General features: G+C 44.0%; 1 long non-coding RNA gene across 1 annotated transcript; it reads left to right on the forward strand.

The window, feature by feature from the left end:
* The first annotated feature begins 2,101 nt into the window (after positions 1-2,101).
* Positions 2,102-5,769, forward strand: LOC310768046. Its single transcript, XR_014551174.1, has 3 exons — positions 2,102-2,216; positions 2,316-2,415; positions 5,725-5,769. It is a non-coding gene; the product is annotated as an uncharacterized lncRNA (long non-coding RNA).
* Positions 5,770-21,414: the final 15,645 nt, after the last annotated feature.

Below are 21,414 nucleotides of genomic sequence, written 5' to 3' on the forward strand. Positions count from 1 at the left end.
GGGTGAGTCAAGATCTACATCAGGAACAAGAGGGGAATAAATATCTCTTTGTGGATCTTGCCACCTGAGGCATTTGCTCAGCTTGCCTCGTGGGTGGGGTGGCCCTGTTCTCAGCAGTATCCAGCCATGTGTTTTTGACTGGGCTGGCATCAAGACTCAGCATGGCTGGGCATCTGCCAAGGGCCACCAAACCAGCAAAGCTAATTGACAAGAGTCTCCCTGGACCTGCTCCTCTTCTTCACCACTGCAACTTGCCTGTTCATATGCCTCTGGCTCAGCCCACAGTGGTGGTGAGAAGGAGAAGTAACTGTGCCGCTGCCTGCTTGCTCAATGGTTCTCTGCCAGGCAGTCAAGGAGCAATAGGAATGAGAACAAGGAGGTGGCGATAATGGCAGCAGAAGTAGCTCTCCAGATGGGGCAGAGCTAGCTTCCCGACAGGTGGGTCACTGTTGCTTAATGGGAGGGAGAGGGGCAAGGCAGCAGAAGGAGGCTGGTGCAGTGCAAACACTGCTGGTGCAGTGCAGGAGCACTGGACTGGCCCCACTGGTGTGTTTGCACCACACCAAACTTCCTTCCGCCTCCCCCCCCCTCCAACTCTCCCACTTGCTAGGAAACTAGTGTAGCAGATCTGCCTCACCCAGTGTGCCCCGTCTGAATGTCAGCAAGGGAGATTGGACCACGAAGGCAATCTTGCACAAGGACCTGCATCCAGCACCATCTCCTGAAAAGTTTGCAAGTGGTCCCCAACCTCATTCTGGAACAGCATTTAAGCTTCCTGAATAATTCCATATATACATGACCCTGATTCCCTGCAACCCGCTGTGCATTGTCATCTCTGGACTCACACACTGTGGTCCCTCTTAGTACAGAAGGTGCAGTGCTTGTGGACAGAATGTGAAGATTATCATCCAGGCCCAGAATCTCTCTGCTTTCACAGGGAGCTCTGCTACAAGGGTGCTGACATCTCGCAGTTTTGCACTTGGCAAGCTGACAGTACATTGCAAAAGTTATCCTGGAGTTCAGTTGCTCTCATATGCAGGCAACTATAATCAGGATCAAGGGTGGATTTTCCCCAAGCTCTCATTATTGGCCTCTGACGTCCAAGTAAGTCAGTGAGGAACCTGCTACTCATTTCAATCAGGGCATAACTATTGCAAAAACAACACACCATTTCCAGTGTTCAGTTCCTGGCATCTCCAGTCAGCTCCTCTCTCTGAAATCTGGAGAGCCACTGCCAATCAGTGTAGACAGCACTGAGCTTGATGGGCCAGTGGCTTGAATCAGTATAAAGCAGCACCCGCCCCATGAGAGAAGCCAACAAGACTATATCATTCTAATGAGTTGCTGAAGGAATGGGCATTAAGTAATGCCTCCTGATTCAGCCTGAGACCCTCAAGTTACTCATAATTTCAAACTGCAAATACTGTAAAATTCCTATGCTTCCATCCCTCATGAGGCACTAATCATGGCAGCTAGGCGTTAGCACTTGAGGCTGTGAATCATCACCCACCTTCCATTTTAAAAAACATTTGCTGAAAGCTTGAACAGCTCTTCAGTGAGTAACTCCAAACTCTGAATCCCCATGTGCAAATCTAAGGAAGTGGGCAATTGGTACTGTGAAAACATAGGGCCCAATCTACATAGGATTTGTTTGGACTGTGGATGGTTACCATGAAGACACTGGAAGGATGATCTGGATAGAGAAGAATGGGAGGCCTTTACACTTTTATGCACACCATCAAATGGTGCTAAGCGTTGAGGGAACAGCTAGTTGGACATCCATGGTTATTGTCAGGGACTAGACTGAGGAGGAATGGAGGGAACCGCCCCCACCCTCTTCCTGCACCTTCCCGAGAAGAGGAGGACAGTATAGATTTAGAACAGTGGTTTGCAGAAGGTCATAGGGTTCAGAAGCTGCAGAGAGGAGAAGCTGGGAAATATTGGGAGAGCAGCAGGAAGCAGCAGCAGCAGCAGCAGCAGGGGAGAGACAGTTGATGACTCAGTGTCTCTAGAAAGCATTCCTGACCCCCTAGAACCAGGCGTTGAGAGTAGTAGAACATAAAGCTCAGAGGCAGAAAGCACAGGTCAGCCAGTGCAGGGGTGATGTAGAATAGAAGAGACTGAGGAGGTGAGACTTTACTTGGAGCAATGCCGTTATCAAAAGGAGACCACATTCCTTCGTCTCTCTCTCTGTGAATAGCGAATAAACAACTTTGGTAAGAACTCTTCTTGTTTATCTGCTTCCTGGCTGCCACCATGGGAGGGATAGGATTCCCTGAAGTTATTTATGGAAACAATCCTCTTCTGCTTTACAGAGATGGGAACAATTACCCTGAGGTTCCAGCAATAAATGGTGTACTTGGCATGCCAGCAGAAGTACTTTCAGTGTTCTTGATTATGATGGTGCATACACAGGTAAGAGAGCCAATGGGAAAGCATTAGTTAGTTAATGGGAGCAGATCCAAGTCGTGCAAGGCTCACTGTAGGGCAAGGTCCAAGGTCCATGTGTTCCTTTATAAAGCCCTGAAACGCTGACACAAAACCCCACACATACACTAAGTAGAAGAATAGAAGCTTTGCCACGCCGACCCACCCCCTCTTTCCCCCTTTTCTTCCCAACCTTATAGTGCAGGCAACACTAATGTCTCACAACAAATGAAACTTATCTGTAGAAAACACAACCTGAAAAAAGAGACAATGCATGTACTTTTGTAAACTAAGAAATCTTTAATAAAATTATTTTAAAATAAATAAACAACCAAACATATAAAGCCCTGAGCAACTAAGGGCCAGGGTACAATTCTGAGAGTGGTTGAAGATTCAGTCCCACTTCCTGAGGAACTCAGGGAATTGTGAGGGGAATTGGGGGGTCTCCAACAAACCCTCGGCACCCTTAACAAACTAGAGTTCCCATGATTCTTTGTTTAGTGTTGTATCATGGTGCTTTAAATTTATAGTGCAGAGGGAGCTAAGCCTCTCCTACAGAACATTCACCCCCTTAAACATGCCCACATTTCACTGGGCGAAACTAAATAAAAATACAGTTAAATAAAGAAAGAAGAAGGTGAAATAAATAGAAAAGCAAGACTGTGAACTACGTTACAGTTCTGCTGCTTAAAAAAAAGAGAGAAGAGTGTATTTTGTTTTGTTTTATTTTAGTTCCTGGCACAAGGCTGGTAGCTGCAGCCAGATAAACAGAACAGTCCTTCCTTGAAAATATATTGGCACATACAGCAATGTGAATCAAAGCAGCAAAAATAGCCACTTGTCCTGGGAATGCACTGAACCGGCTCAGTTCTATGCCATCAAGGACCTGGTGCTAATGTAAGGCTTACCTTCCTGGATCAGATTGGCTCTGTTGCCAACCAGATTCCCCTAAGAAGCTCATGAGCCGTTCTCTGTCATCTGCCGCAAGGACCTGCTGACTGGAGATATGCAGCTTCTAGTCATGAACGTTCCCTTCAGCCCTCCCTGGCTGGTAGCCTTGGGTAGATCTATTTTCCAGGAATTTGATGAATTTTTTTCTGTAAAGCCATTGAGGTCAGCATTCATTGACACATCTTATGCCAATGCATGCCATAATCTAATGGCACATTGTTTCGCAAAGAACTGCTTATGTTTGTAGTGGGCCTACTGTGTTAAGCAAAGTCATTGACAGACCTTGAGTTTTTGGCTTGGCTGTCACTAAGGTGGAAAGCCAGCCTTCTCCAACCTGGTACCCTCTAGATTTTGCTGAGCTACAACCCTGACCATTGGACATGCTTATTGGGATTGATGGGAGCTGTAGTCCAATGACATCCAGAGGGCACCAGGTTGGGGAAGGCTATGGTAGGCCCTGCCTGTTGTTGGTTCTGGCTCCACCTACTCTTGGCTTCTTTCCCTTCTGCCCTACCAGTTCCAGTGGGCCCCAGTCACCACTGAGTGAGGGACTTTGTCAAAAGCTTTTGGAAAGATCAAGTACACATACTGACATTCTCCACAAACTCTAAAAAGCTAGAGAGATAGGAGACTTTGGAGAACTTCTAACAGGCAAAAAGCAGGGATGAGTGAATTTATCGATTCCTCTTTCAGTTTCTCAGTCTGAAGTGCACATTTCTGGTTCAGTTTGCAATTATTATTTTTTAAGTCATTGTGAAAATTTGTTAGCATTTTAGTATACTAATATATACTTACCTGAATGCAATTTTGCCCAACACAGATATTTGCAAGCAAATGTTGTTAATATAATGCACCTTTGCATGTTGTTTTCATTAATATACTGTATGCCTTTTTGTACACAGTATTTGGTTGGAGAACCACACCACAAAATTCAGAGAAGTGAGAATTTAAAAGGATAACTTTACTTTGGTTCATCTGTTGTTTCAGAAAGTGTGAATTAGGTAGGTTGTCATCAAAGTTAGAACTGAACCAAATTTCTTTGCCGTCCTTTGTTACAAGTTGGGCAGGCCTATTCAATCATCTTCCTCATTTTGTCCTCTTTTTCCTAATGTTGCACGGTTCAGGGCTAACCATTTTCTGCTGAACACTAATGTACCATCACACACATTCCTCCTCTTACATCCTTAATAGGATGAATGCTTTTATAGGAAGTAAGGGACGAGGAGAGTAAGATGAGTAAGGATTCATTCCATAACAGGATCAAACCAATCATGAAGTGGGCAGTCCACAGCTGGGTCTCCTGATTCCTCCCCCTGCCCTTAAAACAGTGTGTGTGTTGTGGGGGGTGGGAATCAGAGAAGCAGCAGTGGTCCTGCATTTTATTCCTAATAAATAGCTTGGGACGGGGGCAATTTGGATCAGGAAATGGAGGAAAGCATTCAGCAACTCTGCCACCAGTGCCTCTGCTCTTATCAAAATCAGAGCACATCCGCAACTGCTTTAAGAAAGAAATTCTCATGAAATCACAGCTCTTCTATGTCCTGTGAAGTTTGGCCCCGGATCTCTGGGTTAGATTATAGCACATCGAGGATGGAGAATTTACAGCAGGCCCCCAGGCTAGGGCTGGACGATATCTGGTTTTCAACATTGCAATATATCACCAGCTAAACATCACAATATACTGCTATATAACAATGTCTGAAATAAGCATGGAGCTATGTAGGGGCATTGGCTGGCTTCACGGTTTTTCCCACATTGTGATTTTTGGCATAGCACACACACATATATCATGATTCGCGATATATTGCCAGGTCAAAAACTATGAAACCAATAGTATGATATGGACTTCGAACCGGTTTGGGGTGGTATATCGATACATCACCCAGCCCTACTCCAGGTCTCTCTGGCTGGTCCTTGTGACTCTCCTGAGTTCATACCTCCTCCACAGCCAAATCCCTCCTCCTTAGGCTATGCCCATCACTGGCCTTCCTTCACACCCTTCTCTAGCATTTTTGCCTTACTAAAATGTGTCCTTGACTCTGCTTATGTACCTTGCTTGCCTGGGTGGATGAGAGAAAGAGAGAGGGGTGTGTGAACACATGTGGAAACTAGGCTATTCTACAAAGTTTACATTAGTTGCTCTGCCCACTTTTGCCTCTGGCCCCGCCCACCACTGTCATGTGGCCCCCAGAAGGTTGTTCAGAAGGGGATGTGGCCCTTGGGATAAAGAAGATTCCCCGCCTTCGTAGTACACCATTTCTGCTGTGAGGCATCGGTTCCCTCCTTCCTCCTTGTTCCAATCAACCCAGCACTGGGTACATACTAACCTCTTTGATTAAATCACAGAATGACTCATTATATCTCCCAGTCAAGCTACTACCCACCTGCGCCCAAGACAATCCGTTCTCAAGGTGTGTCATCACCATCATCTTTAGCCTCTTCAAGATTTCCCATTTATAGGAAGCAACGCCAGCTTCAGAAAATGCAAAAGCCGAGCGTTCCATCCAGACACACGCTGCCAGCCAAATGACTGAGACTTGATATGACACAAGCAATTTATTGCAAATTGCCCACATTTTTTTTGCTGCTACACTTCTTTTGACAGCGACAATAGTAAACCCTGTGTCAGACACAGGTGTGAATCAGACAGGGGCTGAAAAGGGAGAACGTTCTAGTCTGAATTAGCTGGAGCACATCCGACGGTGACGTCACGGGAGGATGAATCACTGGAGTGTTTATGGGAATAAATTGTTGTGATCTAACCTGCTAATGTGCCTGATGCTGCGCTGCTCCGTTCCTTGGAAATAGCCGATCTATTGCAGATGATGTCATTTCCCATATAATAAAGGTTTAAGCCAGGACAAGGGTCTCTGATTTTAAGGTAGCCATTGCAACAGAATTTGCAAAACAAATGTATAGAAATATAAGAACATATGAGGGAGGGGTTTTAAATTGGGTTGTTTTTTGTTTTATTATGTGTTTTGTGTTTTTATATTGTGGTTTTATGTTGTAACTGCAGGTATAGGGCGGTATACAAATATAGTTGACAACAACAACAACAGAAGAGCTTTGCTGGAGGCGACAGATGTCCATATAACCCAGTATCCTGCTTCCAGCCTGCTCTGCATCAATAAAATACGGTAGATCACCATATAATATCAAACTTTATTTTGACTTCTAAATCAATCCTTTCCAGTACCTCTGTCAAGTCTTGAAGAAATCTAAATATCTCTGATTTGTGGAAAAGAGGGACTGGAAAGGAATATAATGCTATACTAAGGAAACAGAGGCTCTGAGCATATGCAAAGCACCGTTCCCTCAATAGTAACTTGAATGGGACCCTCTCACTTGCAGTTTTAGGAAAGAACTTTAATCTTGAAGGCAACATTTCAAGACAGACTCAGGCTAATATGGCATGGCTCAGAAAAACAGAACTAAATGGTTACTATTTTGGGGGAAAGGTCTATTTCTGCCAGTTACTTGTGGATGGCCAAAAGCCTGCCGTGAAAATGTTTGCTTGCCGAAGTAGTTATTGTGGTTATTATTAACTAGCATTAGAAACATAATGGCATTTTTTTTCTGCTTCCTTTCCAACATCACAGTATATGTGCAGTATATAAAATACTGATATGGGATTGTCATTGTTCGAATATGCACACTGGTATCTGTTTACCTGTAAGACCCCCCCCCAAATACAAGTTTCTCAATCTACCAGATTTGCACAAAACAGCAGTTGTGTGTGTGTTTGTTGCTCCAAGCCAAGAAACCTGATGTCCATGGGTATTTGTTTACATGTGCACCTACACCTTTCATGATCTAGCATGCTTGCACAAAAGAGTAGTCCAAAATAAATAAATAAGTGATGCCTCACTCGAAACTAGAGCCAGAATGCTGACCTGACCAGACGCAGGTTTACCATTCTGCATAAACTGCTTACATCTGATTAGGAGCAAAGCTGTCCTTTTACAGCCCAATTGCAGTCCCATTTAATAGTGACAGGCTGCACTTAAGAGTTACATTCAAAGCCATTTTCAACTGTTATGCTTTCATACCAGCCTTCCCCCCCCTTAGAAGTCAAGAAAGGCCGCCAAGTCACATCTTTGGGCTGCAGCCAATCCAACTAAGGAAATTAAAGGCTTGGGGAGTTGTTTTCCAGCAGAATTCCACAGTAACAAAAAGTAAGAAGGCAAATACTGTACAATTGAATGGAAGCTGATTTCAAAATTTCAGCACCTGACAGATTATTCAGATGGCCATCTTGATGTTGACTGTCCTTACATTTAGCAGAGTTTCTTGTTTAATGAAACAAGAATGGGCAACTCTCACTCCCCACAAAAAACTGCTGCAGGGGACTTTTACATGGATTGGAAGTGTGATTAATGTGGTGAGTGTTAACCCTTTACCCCCCAAGTGTGGGGAGGAGGTGATTTTTGGTGGGGACATTGTTGTTGTTGGAGCTAGGTAAGGAAATGCAGCTTCCCTTATAGTCACTTTCTGTGTACAGGTACCAAAAGATCCTCTTCACATTACAACCCACTGGAGTTGCTGCTCAGGGCAACTTCCAAACAAAGGAGCTTCTCATGCAATCAAGTGTTTTATGACATCTACACAACATTGTCACAAAAATGCTAACCACGTTCCCCCTATTTAATAACAATTTACCCTGGGGGGGGTCCAATAGGCTTTTAAAAAACCAACCAAATCCTGCTCCCAATGACCCATTTGGGATACCTCACTGACATATTTACAATATTAAGTCCCCATTTGGAAGTCCCCTCAGTTACTCAGAGAGGGAGAACTAGTTGTATTGTAAACTGCCCTGTGATGAAGAGTGGTATAGAAATGTAATATATGTAAAGAAATGGTTTAATTTAGTTTTAAATCTTGTCATTCTGAGTGAGTATAGAATTGGCACCTTTAATATTCTGATTTGGCTCTTGTGCAGGAGATTGTGGAAATTATTCAGTGAAGCTTTTTATGGCATGAAAATAAAGTAATGGTGCAGCTGGCAGAGCAGATGGACATCCTTTGTGTGTTCAGTCTGCTGCTGCTAAACACATGAGAGAAAGCCCAAGAAAAGGTGGCAACTCTAAGCACCCACTATTAAGTTCTACTTGTAGCACAAAACTCACTTTTAATTTTATATTTTTACCATATAGCAGGGATGAGGAACCTGTGGTCCCCCAGATGTTGTTCGACTTCAGTTTCCACCACCCCTGACCATTGGCCATGCTAGCTGGCGCTGATGGGAGTTGGAGTCCAACAACATCTGGAGGGCTGCAGGTTCCCTGCCCCAGCTGTAGAGATTAGGGCCTGAGTGAGAAATGCTTTCCATCTATTTTGCTAAAATAGCAATTAGCAGTTAAACAAATGAACCTAACTGTGAGAGGTAAAAAGAACAACCATTAATGGAGAAGATATATAAGCACAGTGTGTATTTTTAAACTTTTTCCATCCTCAGATTTATTGTAACACCTTAAATAAGGCAAATATTTTTTCTGGACTCCTTTCTCAACATGTAAAAGTTTACAAGTTTTAGCAAGGTCTTTCAGATTTGTGAACAAAGTTTCGTCTCTGCCTTGGCCCACACAAGTTGACTTCTTGTTCCAAGACTTGATAGGTATATGTTTTAAGAAGGAATTCAGCAAGCTTTTGGGCAAGTTCGGAGTTTCCATATTACTTAAATGAACATGCTTAAGGCTGTATATTAACAAATATACATTACATTTCAGGGCTTGGGAACCTGTGTTCATCCCGATGTGCTAAACTACTGGCTTTAGGCCATCTTGGTGGGGCTGATGAAAGTTGTAGTTCAGCACAGCTCGATGAACACAGGTTCCCAACCCCTGAAATAGATTGCCTTTTGTCCAGTAGGATACCTGGCCACTCAAAGCCACCTCTGCCATTGGCTTTGATTAGCGAAGGATGTGTGACAGGTCCCAAGGCTTTCAAAGTGGACTGGAAGTTAGCCATTGGCCCCAAGGCCTCATGAGGTCCTGCACTATCGCCCCTGCCAAAGCATGGTCCTTGCTTCATTCCCCAGTGCTGAGCAAGCTGGCTGTGAATGAGGCAATGGCACAAGAGTATGAAAGCAGAAAAGCAAATAGAAAGGGGTTTCTGCTATGAGGAAGGCATTTCTGAAACACTGGAGGGTATGATATGTCATAATATGCCTACTAAGCATCCTCTGCTGAACTGTTTTGGCTTATCTAGTTGACACCTCCACCTCTCTTATTTATCAGTGGGAGATCTTTAGATGAACAGCTCAGAGCAGGTTCGCTGGCACACTGTTGTGCTGCCTGAATTTCTCCTACCTGCAGTGCTTGTCAAAATGAGCAATCCCTGCTCAGTTCTACTATGCAAAGTCTGAAGGTGCTTACTCAACAAACTCAACATCCCTTTCTGGAGCAGCAGTCAAAGTGCATTGTAAGGAACAGTTCCCATGGCCAAAGAGACAAACCATTTTATAACTGATCAGTGGCTTGTCTCTTTGGCACTGAGAACTACCATAACAAAAAGGCATGCACAGTTTCAGCTACGTGCATGCAAGCCTGCGTCTATATTGTTGTGAGTTGAGGGGTGGTTAGGCTGTATGGCTGAGTCTCTTCTAATTCCTGGATCCAGCAAAGGTTCAACTGCCAGAATAGCCTGGCCAGTTTCTTGGTAATGGCCCTAAGAATGGGTTGTTAAGGTAAGAAAGGAAGTGGCTCTGTGCCAGAGGGCAAATGGATGGGTCCCCTTCTTTACCTGGCTGTTCATGAGAAGGACAAAGCCCAGAGTTGTGTGTGTAAGCAGGCTGCAGGCTGCAGGTCACATGCCAGCCAAAGTTAAAAGTGAGCGGAGCAATAAATGTTCATTTCACCTTAGTGCAGGAAGCTTGTTTCTACACCCACTCGCTCCCACTTCCATATTCTCCATCCAGGCAAGCAAGAAGCATGGACAGAGTTCAAGGCCATATTCCAGCTAGGCAAAAATGCTGAAGGAGAACACGAAGCAGGGCTGGGGAGGAGTGTGATCTGAGGTGAGTCCCGAGGGCTGGAGAGAGATGCTCGGAGCCTGAGGCTCCCAATGCAGTCTCTGCCCTGGTCCGTGTGGGTGACACTTTATGCGTAGGTGTTATCTGATTTCATCAAATTGGCTTATTCTCTGTACTTGCATTATCAATCCATTTGTCTCTAACAGCTATAGCACGCAATTAGTGTGCACTTTCAGTATGCACTTCTATTCAATAGAATAGGTATCTAAAGTACAAGTGGATTTTTAAAAAATTCAGATCAATGACTTGCAGCGACTTATTTTCGGTTCTGGCTTATTTAAATTGCCTTGATTTAAATCCATCCATCCTGACACAAAGGACTGCTGTGAGATCAAAGCATATGTCCACGAGTTTAATTTTTGGCATCACTGAATGCAGGGGGGCAGGCTTAGGCTGGATTTACCTCATTGTGTCCCATTGAGAGAATCTGTTTATCCTGAGCTGTTAGAAAGCCATTCGAAAGCTTCTGTCAGTGTTTGCAGCTGGTAATTTGGAAGCACAATGCAATTAATGAGGAGTTCAGTCATGGGCACTTGGCAAATGAGTGTGAATGGAAGTGGAGGGGAGTGAGAAAAGCAAATGTTTTGGCACAGCACTTGCTAAGCATCTTTCAGACAATGACTCAAAGCATGTGAAACACTATGGTCCAGTTGTAAGTAAAAGCCACGTTGCCATGCAGCCAGGTGTCTTACATACCAGGAAAGTAACCCGTTCGGGGATCCAGAACAGCTAGTAAGCTTCACAGTTTGCCTGGTTTGGCAACAGAAGTAACCTGTGTGGTGCACTCCAGAAGGGACAAAACAAACCAGTGTACAACTTCAGCAGAAAGGAACTGGTTTTTTTTTTTGCCTTCAGGTCAGGGTTAGACTCAACGAAGCATGCCAAATATAGTAAAATAGATAATAGCAATTAAACTCAGCTTTCACAATAAGCCAGGCTTGCTGGCTTATCTTGGTTTATTAGAATGCTACTCCTGATTCAGTCTCACCTGCCATTCCACTTTTTTTCCTGCTTCCACCACTGCCTGCCACCTTGTCCCCTTTGTGGTGGTAGCAATGGCATCATCTGCTTTGCTCCTGATGCCTCCCCCCCATTCCTTTTTTTTTAAAGTTACTTGCAACTTTAATTTACTTCTACTTCTAAGTTTAAGCATCCTTTCTGGCCACTGCAGCCAACCATAGCAGAGGCACAGGCACCCTCCAGGCCAACTCACCCAGAATGCCTCACTCTGAGAAAGGAGCCCCTTGGCATTTTCCCAGAGCAAGGATTAGGCAAGCAGGAAGACTTAGGAGCAAAAAGTTGAGCCCTGGCCTCACTGGCTGGCTGGGGAGGTGATTGGTTGGCTAGCCCACCCAGGAAGGAGGTGAGCAGGATGCCAGAGCGTGCCATTTGCAGCTCCCCAAGAAACAATTGACTCATTTCATCTCAGCGTTGGGCTGGCTAGCCTTGCTTCTATGATCTTCTGTTTAAAGGATTGAAAATGAAGTGGGGGTGGGGGAGTGTATCTGAATTATGACAGCAATAAATGCATAGTCCAAGCCTGGGGGGAAAAGGCCTTGGAGATATCTGCTTGGAAAGAAAAAGGAAATGGAAAAACCCCACGCATAGTACACCAACATCCATACAAATTAGATAAGGAAATGCTCGTTCTTAATAGAAGCCTAGCAGCAGTGGCAATGTTCTAGGACTTTAATGAATGACACATTCCCCCAAGTGGTGAAACTTTGGGCTAAATGTTGAGAGGAGAAAGAGAGTCGTGACTGGCCCTCTTCATCATGTCTTCTGAAGAGGCAGACACCACCCCCTGTAGCAAAAGGAAGGAGCTTCACTATAGAGCCCCCCCTCCAACCCAGTAAGCTCCAAAGTTATTTGATTTCCAAATGCAAATTTATTGCTCATTGACACATCAGACCAGACACATGCACACAATAAAATAAAAAGTAAGATAACACCAAAATAAGTGCATGCAAAATACATTACCATAATGAGATCTGAGAATTATTTGTTTTTATGAACCAGGTACCCCAAAGTTCTGACAGCTGCAACACAATTTTTAAAAATAAGAAAGGATGCATGTTTTGCTATTACAAACGGAACAGTTTTAACTGGTGGAACACGAGGTCTGTGAACAGTTAACAGCAGCTACAAGGGGTGTGGGCAGGGGTGTACAAAGTGGTGGGTGGAGGGGGCAGGCACACCTGGGGGTGTGTGTGACAAGATGGCCCCTTGCCTCCCCCCAGCTGTAGAGCGGCGTCCATATGGGCTGCCGCTCTCACGCACCGTCCGTACGGGCTGCCGCGCGTGCACACTCCATATGTGATGCCACACATGTGCAGTCCATAGGGGATGCCACACATGCACAGTCTGTACGGCCCTTGCGTGTGCATCACCACACGCGGTTTGCCCTGCCCCTCGGCGTCTGGCTCCAGGTGCTGGAGAGGGTTCCTCCACTGCTGGGTGTGGGGAAGTGTTTGAATCAGGACCATGACTCTAGAGACCAGGGAGAGGGGGTTAACCCTTCTCCCCCCCCCCCAACATATTCCTAATTTGAAATCACCTCACCAATGCTTCTCTTTCCCCAGCTAGGGAAAATTGGCATCCATATATTTATCCATACATCCCATGCCCCCTGATTTCAGCATTGGGTTTTAATAAGGAAAATGGTATGTTTGGAGGGGGAGGGTTAAGCCCTCCTCAGTGCTTTACTGTGAAGCTCTCTGATTGGCTGTGGAGTAAATCACTCAGTAGCAAGTGTTGAGAACCTTTGGCCCTCCAGATGTTACTGACCTACAACTCATATCATCCCTGTCCATCGGCCATCCTTGCTGGGGCTGGTGGGAGTTGTAATTGTTGTGAGAATTAAAACGGCTAAGGTTGCATGCTTAACCCCGCTTCCCTGAGAGTAAGCGACACTGAATTCAAAAGAGGGTACTTCAAAATAAGCATGATTAGGATTGCACCATGATTCTGCATGTGTTGCCCTGAGCAATTTGTAGAGAAGAGCAGGATGCAAATTTGATGAATAATTAATGGAACTTTTAATTGTAAAATCACAGTTGGTCATCTTTACGTGTGTCGTCCCCCCCTCCCGAATCATCAGTGTTGTTTTTGTGAAGGGGTGTAAAACTGAATGGGGAATGAAGGATTATTTCAGTACAAACGGATGCTGTTTGCAATTATGTATGAATAATGCTGTAAATGTCTAGATTCATCTGATGATAAAATGTGGGGCTGTTGAGAAGATGAATCTGAATAGTCTCAGATGCAGCCCATGCCATTTGACCAGCTATTATATAACCACTAGAACAGATTGTACTTCTGTAATCTTACGTCGCAGTTCACTCACAATGGTTAGCTCCTGTTGCCAAGAGAACCAGGCAGAGAGAGAATCAAACAGATTTGCAGGGCGAGCCCAGAAATGGATAATCAATGAAGGATTAAGTTTATCAACACAGCTCCAGCTCACTGGAAACTTTTGCCAGGAATCCCTTAAACCAGCGGAAGCCCCTTCATGTGGGACACAGAATTCCAATAGTGGAGAATGCAACATTCCAGGGAGGGCCAGGATCCATGGGGGGCTTTTTTCCTGTCACCAGCCAAGAAATAGGTGGGTTGAATGCCCCCTTACTCAAGATGCATAAGCCTTCCAAAACCCGTTCTAGACTTGAGGTGGGTAAATACAGCAGTCAGTGTTGGTTTTTCTCATTTTTCATTTTTCCAATCTTATGATTAGTTCTCCAGTTTTCAGTTTGCAATTGTTTAAGGCCTTTTGAAAATTTATCAACAGTTTTGTGCACATTTCTCCTAACAGATACATTTAAAACACAATTTTGCCCAATACACTCATTTTTGCAAAGCGATTTCCCCTTTTGCGATGCATTTCTGTATGTTATCTTCAGTAACATGTGCAATTTGTTTTATCCTAGCAATTGCAGCTTAGTTCATGTTACTGGGCTGAAGAGCTACACTGCAAAATTCACAGGAGTGCAAATTTCAAAGGATGGCTGTGTTTCAGTTCATTTATTGTTTCAGAAAGTGCAAATCAGGTAGGTTCACCTTTAAATCAAATTTCTATTCCATCCCTACTGCCTACGGCCTTGAGTTCTGTGATGGGATTTCTATGTTGACATATACATGTAAATTAATATATATCTGAGTTCATTTTTTTATTGATAGCTACAACGATTTATGTGTATCAAACAGAAATACCAATACCAGGCCTGCCAACTGTGATAGCATGACAGCTGAGCTAACATAGTATTATTTTGTGTTTTGGAAGGAAGACGACAAATAATGTTCTTATATTAATCAGTCAGAGGGACTTCAGGCATCATACACAAAATTGATCAAAAATTTCTCACTTAAATCATTATGTTCCCCCCCCCAAAAAAACACCCTGTTGCGGACTTCCGGGTTAGCGCCAACGACGAATGGCGGAGTTCCTCCGATCGGAGGAATGGGCTCTGTGGAAATTGGGTCTTCCCGCCACGGCGAAGGCGGGGCCCGCTAGAAATCCCAGGCGGAGAAGCCTGGGAACGTGGGGTTCGGCAGAGCACCAAGAGCACCTCCCCTACTCACGAGGAAACCCCTTTTCGGGGCTCCGGAGTGAAGTGGGATGAGCAGCGCGGTGCTGCGAACCGATCGCTATTTCCATGGAGGGAAGCCGCACAGCCATCGCCGGAGAGTGCTGACTTTTTCCTGATGACATTTGGACTCTAAATCAAGTACCCGTGAGTAAAAACGGAGAATTGGATTAAGAAATTTGCAAAATTTATGAATTAGGCACGAAGCGGGAAGGTTTAAACAGGAAGTCCGCCTTCCGCTTTTTGTATATAGACTGAAGCAAAGACCTTGCAACCTAATAGCCTGGAAAACTGCTTTAAAGTTGGAAATTTCCTGCATCCACAACCAATAAAGCCCCCTTGGAAGCAGGAGAAAAGGGGGGGGGGGTTGACTGTTTAATCCTGCAGGAGAGTAAAGGAATTTAAGTTTCCATCGTCCCAAACCTGGGGACGGGGTGTCGGGACAGAAATTGTTTGAGACGTCCATTGATTGAAAGTGGAGTATTTTGACAGATAGTTAAAAAAAAAGAGAGAGAAACAAATTAACTTCAATGCTACTTTCTGCATTTTTAAAGAAACAAAGTATCTGAAAATCGAAAGGATTTGAATTCGAAAGTAATCTCCTTTGTTGGATACATTTTAAAAATGGATACAAATAGAAATTGTGTCCCCTAGAGGGAGCCTGTCAGTTTGTTGTTGCAGCTTACTTGGAGACTCTACAGCTGCGAGATTTGGATCGTGGGACCAGCCGTTTGACCTTGAACAGAAATGTGTTGGAAGGAAGGTTTGGTGTCTGCCCTTGGCATGACAAATGCTTTGCTGGAGCAGCTGCATGAGAAAATGAACTTAATGCATGAAAAATTGGACTTGATGAGTGCTGTGGCCAGTGAGTATGATTTAACAGGGAATAAGGATAAAGAAGTTATACAGCGACCAATTCAGGAATCTGGTTTGACAAGGCAAGTCCAAGGGCAGATGAAGAAGGAAGAGGCAGTGATTACTCCTCAAACAACACAAATGGAGAGATCCAAAGTCCTCCAGGAACAAAAGCCACTGCGTTGGAAGATTGAACTTGGAGAGTGCTGGGAAGTGCTTGAAGTCAAGGAAGTTTTTAACTCTAGTGGGACTATGAAACAGGTGAACAACTATCTTTTGGATAAATATTTTTTGGATTACAAAGATGACGACGGGGAGTGGGACTGGGGGGAAGGGGCCAGTCTGATGAAGGAAAATGGAAATTATTACCGGATGGAACCCTCTGGAGACCCACTCCCCAAGAAACCAACAATAGACAAAGAAGTGCGTAAGCATAAACAAGAACAAGAAAATCTGCAGAAGGGACCTAGAAGAGACTTAAGGGCCTCGGACATAAGAACACCAGATTGATGGACTGGATGTAATGGACAGAAAGGACTGACATGACCCGAAACCAGGAAGAAGGGACGTTGGATAAAAATTAGAGATATCAAGGGAAATTCTTTTGTTAATTTTGGAATTAGTGCAACATTAATGAAATATCAGGGAATATGCTGGAAAGGAACTAAATTGGCTTTAGCAGAAATGATTTAAGGAGATATGTATGAATATGATGTAAACTTTGAAATTTTAAGATTTTTAAGATGAGATAAGGTTAAAGAGATTAAGGTAAATTGAATAACAGATTATATTAAAAGATGGAAAGGTTATGTTGAATTAATAAATAAGATAGATTGTGAAGATTAATCATTTAAATTAAAATTGAGAAACATGGGAAGAATTTGCTGGAATAACGAATTAAACTAGAATACAAAAAGGGAGGTGTGAGGAGGTTTAAGAAATAAGCAAATGAAAAGTTGTAATCTGAGATTTGTATTTTTCTTCTTTCTTTTTTGGATTTTTTCTTTTTATTTTATTTTTTGCTGTATTTTTCTGTTTTCTTGTTTCTTTTTTCGTGTTTATGTATTGATGAAATTTTGAATAAATATCATTTTTTAAAAAAAAACAAAAAAAACCCCTGTTGCATATTGAGCTGGTATTGTCAGTCTATTGGTATGAAAAATAAAATTAATCCATGCTGCAAAAGAAAGAAAGAAAGAAAGAAAGAAAGAAAGAAAGAAAGAAAGACAGACAGACATTTGGGGTTTTTTTGCCCAGTTTTGGTGTTTGGTTCCTCAAAGTTCACTACCTGTAGGCGCTCCCACCACAGAGGGATATAAATGTCTTGTTTTGCGAAATCCCCTCCACAACAGTTTGATGCACATTCTGGGTACAGTACAATGTTTCCAATCACAGTTGGGTATAATGCCCTCTATGGATTACTTAGAATTTGAATTTTCGGAGGCAGCTATTTCCCAAATTGCCTAATCAGTCTGGTATGTTTTGGAAGAGCTGTGGAGAACTAGTGAGAAGGTTTAGGCCTACTTTGTGGAAGAGGTTTAGACCAGATGGCTTAATGGTGTCATCCAATGAATCTCATTTTAGACTCAGCAAAAAATAAATAAATTTCACCTTATTTTTGAATCCTGTTTCCTGGTTCACAGATTCATTTTTTAAGTATGCATTGGCCTAATTACCCAAGGCGCGAAGCAAGACCATTTTTAGCTATCTACTGTAAAGTAAGCATTGTTACTATTCTTACTCAGAATCAGCACCATGTGTCATCTATTCCCACACTAGGCTAATATTTAGTAAGGTCACAGGGTTGGCTAGCCCTTATCAAACACATTCCCTGGAAACTTGGCAGGAGCTCCACTTTGAAAAGACCTCTGCAGTGTAGTGTTGGTTACCGTTGTTAGGCTTTCTTTGCTTTATTATGCGTGTCCCTCCCCCCCCCCCCGCCACTGCCGCTTTCTACTCAGTGAATTCTGATAAATGCAGTTTTTAGAAGAGCAGGTTAATGAAAAGCTGGTCAAGAACTATATGTTAACCTGTAGATTTGCCACCTTTTAAATGAGCTCTGCTCTTGATATGTGGATAATTTAGCAGGGAAAGCTTTCCCCACTACTTTTCATGCATATCAGCCTGCCTTTAAAAGCCAGCAAAAGAAGGAGGAAAGTAGCATCCCAAGTAAAATGCCCACAGGTGAATAAAGTGTATGGTGCAGTCAAACTTCTTTTGCATGGGTACAACATACATAATCAACATCAGTAGAGTTATTTTAGCATCACAAATTTTGAAGGAGGAAAAGGAGTGGAGAAAGAGAGAGAGAGAGAGAGAGAACGAGAGAGAGAGAGAGAGAGAGAGAGAGAGAGTCTAGGGCAAAAGTAACAGAGGCTGAGAACTTGGGTAACTTGCAGGGGCAAAACAGATGCAATCAGGCAGCCATGCTTCTTTTTCATGTATCTGCCTTGTTCGAATATAAAGATGGGGTTGAATGCCTGATTTTCTACATCAAGGGGAGTGCAGATGAGGGGAGCTGAACCTTCCATGCCTTACCTTACTTCAGACCAGGAATGACTCCAAGGGATACTGAGGAGAAAAGCAGGAGAAAAGCCCCTATATGAGCTAACCAGTAGGTGGGATGCTGATGCTTAATGTATGGGGTGAGATGCTGGGAAGGTTGACACAGTTCATTTGCACCAGCGGAGCCAGTTCAGCACTCCTGCTGGAGTGTTTGCACTGCGCCACACCAACCCACCCTGCCTTGTCTTGCCTTGCCTCTCCCTGCCTCTGCCTCCTTGTAAGCTACAGTAGCCAAGAAGCTAGTGTGAGCTAGCTCATCCAAAAATAGTTCCCTCCAGCCCATTTAGTCTTTCAGCTTTTAGTCCTATATAAAGGTAAAGGGACCCCTGACCATTAGGTCCCGTCGCAGATGACTCTGGGGTTGCGGCGCTCATCTCGCTTTACTGGCCAGGTCATGTGGCCAGCATGACTAAGCTGCTTCTGGCGAACCAGAGCAACGCACGGAAACGCCGTTTACCTTCCTGCTGGAGCGGTACCTATTTATCTACTTGCACTTTGAGGTGCTTTTGAACTGCTAGGTTGGCAGGAGCTGGGACCGAGCAACGGGAGCTCACCCTGTCATGGGGATTCGAACCGCCGACCTTCTGATTGGCAAACCCTAGGCTCTGTGGTTTAGACCACAGCACTGCCCGTGTCCCTTAGTCCTATATAGCATGGATTAAATCATGGCTGGGGAGCCTGTGGCCATCCTGCTGATGTCAGATAAAGGATGGTGAGAGTTGTAGACCAACAACATATGGGGGGGGGCACAGGATCCCAAGCCCTGAATTAACATTTTCCTCCCTTATAATGGTCTTTGCTGCCATCACCACCCCACTAGGTTCCTTCTCCCCAGCACTGATCCCTGATTTAGAAAGTTTCCTTCCTTCCTTCCTTCCTTCCTTCCTTCCTTTCTTCCTTCCTTCCTTCCTTCCTTCCTTCCCTTCTTCACTTGTTATATACCACATGATTTGAATCGTAGGGCGCAGAAGAGCAGAGCTGCACCCTTGGGCCCTCACCTCTGCTGCCATCATGTCCAGCTACCCGCTCCCCTTCATCCATGCACTGCAGGGTGCATCTGATATTGGAAGGTGGGAGATGAAAATGCCTGAAGCAATGGGGCATGGGAAAGCTCAGTGAGGAGGGTTTAGACTCTCTCACCCATATGTCCCTTCTGATCTAGCCCAGGAGTAGGGAACCTATGATGCTCCAGATCATCCCGTAGGCCACTGGCCATGCTTTCTGGGACCCAAGTTTCCCCACCCTTGATCTGGTTCCTCTGCTTTATAGGAGGCTGAGACATACACATCAAGAAACAAGCAGGGTTGCCCACCCCCCATGGATGTATAGATTTGCTCAAAGCTCTTAGTGGTTGCCTAGAAAGTGCAGCCAGGCAGCCATCTTGCCATTCCCGCAGGAAATTAAACAGGAGACTCTTACTGATTGGCTAACAGATGCTAGGCTGCTTCCAAGCCATTTTTTGCACATCTCCCCTCTCATCCAGGTAAACAAACTGGCACCAAAGTGTGCAAAGTAAGAGGGATGAATGTTGTGTCATTTGAAAGACATTAATACTATGAAGAATCAGGACAGCTTCAGGGACTCACGTGGAAGTCACTGTGTCCTTTGTACTGTTTATCTTTGGTGTTTGCAGGCTGCTGATTGCCTTTCTATCTGCCTCCCTGCGAAGTGCTGGTGTCAACACTCCCAACCAAAATAAACTGTCCTGACTAACAAAACGGGATAGACACTCTTCTGGCTTAGCGGGGAAGGCTTTTAATAGCAACCCTTTGATTTCAGATATAAAAACAGTGAGCTATTTTTGGTGCAAAGAGCCCAGGAGACTTTCGTGAACGTTGGCCTGTGACCACTTTCACATATATCGCTCGGGACTGTCTGTCAAAGTTAACTGTGGTCAAGAATGCATTTACTCTGGCCCAGCAGCCTACAACCTTTCCAGGCACAGGGCACCTTCTCAGTAGGAGCGGCAAGGTCCAAAGGCCCCACTCTTGGGAGCATTCAATGTGAAAATAAAACACCACAATGTTTGTTATGGTTGTTTCTTTTTATGTCTCTCTCACAACAGTAACGTGAAGACAAATCCATCACTACCAGCAGTTTTGGTTAGGGTATGGACTAGGGGCTCAAAGTATGTAAGAGCCTTCTAGTTGCTGGCAACAACAAGATCTCTGGCTCCTTGTTCTCTGAAATTGACAGATTCACCCACCCCTAATTCAAACTGATGAATTTTAGTCATAGGTATAATATGTACACCGGTCAGCTGTTGCAGAGTTTTCTGGAAAATCTCTAGCAAGCAAAAGCACATGGCTTCCCCCTTACTTACTGCATGAAGGGGAATCCCCAGTTCTCTTTCCAATTACCAGCATAAATAGATCTCTTAGCAGAGCTATTATGTATCAGATTACCAGGACATTCCACTTACAAACATGCTCCTTTTGCTCACTGCATTTAACAGACACCAAGTCATTCTTGGTTTGTCTATATTCTTAATACTTTCTGAATAATCTGAATTTCAAAAGTATGGTCCAAAGCAAAAATATGTTTGAAGTCAAAAGAACCAGGGCAGGCACTAACTGTTTTTGTAGCAAACTGTATCCTCATTTATTGAGTAGTGTCAAGTGCTTTTTGGTAAAATTCATCATCATCATAATAGTATGTTTAACTATATCTTCACAGACAACAGAACATTGCTGCTAGCGTCAGCACTGTGTCAAACATACCAGGTCATCCTGTGAGCAAGAACGGCTGGCTTCATGTATCAGTGTTACTGTTAACAATTTTGCAATGCTCTCCTATTTTCCAAGTGCTTTTACAATAAACTCACTTTATATCTTCTTCAAGCGGGGAAGTGCATTGGCACATAGGGAATTGGGAAACAGATCAGGGCCGACACCTCTGCTGCCAGAAGGAAAGAAAGAAAAAGAAACAGTGTCCCATGTGCTATAAAGATTATAGGAATGTGCCCTCTGCCTGGAAGTCCTGACTTCATGTTTCTTT

Source organism: Podarcis filfolensis, assembly GCF_964270895.1.
Source record: "Podarcis filfolensis genome assembly, chromosome: 8".
NCBI classification, from domain to species: Eukaryota; Metazoa; Chordata; class Lepidosauria; order Squamata; family Lacertidae; genus Podarcis; species Podarcis filfolensis.